Source organism: Triticum dicoccoides, chromosome 3A, assembly GCF_002162155.2.
Source record: "Triticum dicoccoides isolate Atlit2015 ecotype Zavitan chromosome 3A, WEW_v2.0, whole genome shotgun sequence".
In the NCBI taxonomy this organism is placed as follows: Eukaryota; Viridiplantae; Streptophyta; class Magnoliopsida; order Poales; family Poaceae; genus Triticum; species Triticum dicoccoides.
The window spans coordinates 27,064,463-27,068,227 of NC_041384.1; positions in this window are offsets into that span (position 1 = coordinate 27,064,463).

Sequence of the window (3,765 nt, forward strand, 5' to 3'; positions counted from 1 at the left end):
TTGATTTTTTTTTGCATTATTTATTTTCTTTTGTTTTTTGCTTTAATTTTTAATCCTGTTTGCTTTTAGGTTAGCATAATTATAAACTTTCTGTTAGTGCCATTAGTTTTAGAAAAATTATAAACTTTCTGTTAGTGCCATTAGTTTTCAAATTTGAATAGTTAAAATTTGAATTCTTTGAAAATTGTTTGAATCACAAGTTTGTGATTAACTTACTAAAAAAATGAGAATAGATGAAAGTTGAAAGTTTCTGTTAGTGCCATTAGTTTTAGAAAGTTGAAAGTTGAAAGTTGGCATGGGCCAGGGACTAATGGTCATGGTATTACGAGGGCCGAACCATAAGACATGAAAGCATTTCAAATGAACTCTGAAAAAGTTGAAAGTTGGGATGGTATCATAATTTCACCCACATAGCATGTGCATGTACAAAACGGACAATGGTAGCATGTTCGTGTGTTACAAAGTTGCGGGAGAAAGTCTTCACTTTTTCTTCGCTTGTGTCATTTGCTTATTGCGCCGTAACCATGGATAATCTTCATTGTTTATCAGGATGCTTGGGTCAGCCTTGACATTGAAGGGAGGAATTTCATGAAACTTTTCATAATCTTCAGACATGTCTGTCTTGCCGTCCACTCCCAGGATGTCCCTTTTTCCTGAAAGAACTATGTGGCGCTTTGGCTCATCGTATGATGTATTCGCTTCCTTATCTTTTATTTTTCTCGGTTTGGTAGACATGTCCTTCACATAGATAATCTGTGCCACATCATTGGCTAGGACGAACGGTTCGTCAGTGTACCCAAGATTTTTCAGATCCACTGTTGTCATTCCGTACTGTGGGTCTACCTGTACCCCGCCGCCTAACAGATTGACCCATTTGCACTTAAACAAAGGGACCTTAAAATCAGGTCCGTAGTCAAGTTCCCATATGTCCACTATGTAACCATAATATGTATCCTTTCCGCTCTCGGTTGCTGCATCAAAGCGGACACCGCTGTTTTGGTTGGTGCTCTTTTGATCTTGGGCGATCGTGTAAAATGTACTCCCATTTATCTCGTATCCTTTGTAAGTCAATACAGTCGAAGATGGTCCCCTGGACAACAAGTACAACTCATCACAAACAGTGTTGTCACCTCTGAGACGTGTTTCCAACCAACTGCTGAAAGTCCTGATGTGTTCACATGTAATCCAGTCGTCGCACTACTCCGGGTGTTTGGAGCGGAGACTGTTCTTGTGTTCATCGACATACGGGGTCACCAAGGTAGAGTTCTGTAGAACTGTGTAGTGTGCTTGAGACCAAGAATATCCGTCCCTGCATATTATTGAGTCTCTTCCAAGAGTGCCTTTTCCAGTCAGTCTCCCCTCATACCGCGATTTAGGGAGACCTATCTTGTTAAGGCCAGGAATGAAGTCAACACAAAACCCGATAACATCCTCTGTTTGATGGCCCATGGAGATGCTTCCTTCTGGCCTAGCGCGATTACGGACATATTTCTTTAGGACTCCCATGAACCTCTCAAAGGGGAACATATTGTGTAGAAATACGGGCCCCAGGATGACAATCTCGTCGACTAGATGAACTAGGACGTGCATCATGATATTGAAGAAGGATGGTGGGAACACCAGCTCGAAACTGACAAGACATTGCGCCACATCACTCCTTAGCCTTGGTACGATTTCTGGATCGATCACCTTCTGAGAGATTGCATTGAGGAATGCACATAGCTTCACAATGGCTAATCGAACGTTTTTCGGTAGAAGTCCCCTCAATGCAACCGGAAGCAGTTGTGTCATAATCACGTGGCAGTCATGAGACTTTAGGTTCTGAAACTTTTTCTCTGGCATATTTATTATTCCCTTTATATTTGACGAGAAGCCAGTCGTGACCTTCATACTGAGCAGGCATTCAAAGAAGATTTCTTTCTCTTCTTTCGTAAGAGCGTAGCTGGCAGGACCTTTATACTGCTTCGGAGGCATGCCTTCTTTTTCGTGCAAACGTTGCAGGTCCTCCCGTGCCTCAGGTGTATCTTTTGTCTTCCCATACATGCCCAAGAAGCCTAGCAGGTTCACGCAAAGGTTCTTCGTCACGTGCATCACGTCGATTGAGGAGCGGACCTCTAGGTCTTTCCAGTAGGGTAAGTCCCAAAATATAGATTTCTTCTTCCACATGGGTGCGTGTCCCTCAGCGTCATTCGGAACAGCTAGTCCACCGGGACCCTTTCCAAAGATTACGTAGTGTAAATCATTAACCATAGCAAGCATGTGATCACCGGTGCGCATGGCGGGCTTCTTCCAGTGATCTGCCTCGCCTTTGAAATGCTTGCCTTTCTTTCGACATTGATGGTTGGTCGGAAGAAATCGACGATGGCCCAGGTACACATTCTTCCTGCATTTGTCCAGGTATATACTTTCAGTGTCATCTAAACAGTGCGTGCATGCGTGGTATCCTTTGTTTGTCTGTCCTGAAAGGTTACTGAAAGCGGGCCAATCGTTGATGGTCACGAACAGCAACGCCTTAAGGTTAAATTCCTCCTGTCTGTGCTCATCCCACGTACGTACACCATTTTCCTTCCACGGCTGTAAAAGTTCTTCAACTAATGGCCTTAGGTACACATCAATTTCATTGCCGGGTTGCTTAGGGCCTTGGATGAGAACTGGCATCATAATGAACTTCCGCTTCATGCACATCCAAGGAGGAAGGTTATACATACATAGAGTCATGGGCCAGGTGCTGTGATTGCTGCTCTGCTCCCCGAAAGGATTAATGCCATCCGCGCTTAAAGCAAACCATGCATTCCTTGGGTCCTTTCCAAACTCATCCCAGTACTTTCTCTCGATTTTTCTCCACTGCGACCCATCAGCGGGTGCTATCAACTTCCCATCTTTCTTTCGGTTCTCACTGTGCCATCGCATCAACTTGGCATGCTCTTCGTTTTTGAACAGACGTTTCAACCGTGGTATTATAGGAGCATACCACATCACCTTCGCAGGAACCCTCTTCCTGGGGGGCTCGCCGTCAACATCACCAGGGTCATCTCGTCTGATCTTATACCGCAATGCACCGCATACCGGGCATGCGTTCAGATCCTTGTATGCACCACGGTAGAGGATGCAGTCATTAGGGCATGCATGTATCTTCTCCACCTCCAATCCTAGAGGGCATACGACCTTCTTTTCTGCGTATGTACTATCGGGCAATTCGTTATCCTTTGGAAGCTTCTTCTTCAATATTTTTAGTAGCTTCTCAAATCCTTTGTCAGCCACAGCATTCTCTGCCTTCCACTGCAGCAATTCCAGTACGGTACCGAGCTTTGTGTTGCCATCTTCGCAATTGGGGTATAACCCTTTTTTGTGATCCTCTAACATGCGATCGAACTTCAGCTTCTCCTTTTGACTAATGCATTGCGTCCTTGCATCGACAATGACCCGGCGGAGATCATCATCATCGGGCACATCGTCTGGTTCCTCTTGATCTTCAGCAGCTTCACCCGTTGCAGCATCATTGGGCACATCGTCTGGTTCCTCTTGATCTTCACCAGCTCCCCCCGTTGCAGCATCACCGTATTCAGGGGGCACATAGTTGTCATCGTAGTCTTCTTCTTCGCTGTCTTCCATCATAACCCCTATTTCTTCGTGCCTCGTCCAAACATTATAGTGTGGCATGAAACCCTTGTAAAGCAGGTGGGAGTGAAGGATTTTCCGGTTAGAGTAAGACCTCGTATTCCCACATTCAGTGCATGGACAACACATAAAACCATTCTGCTTGTT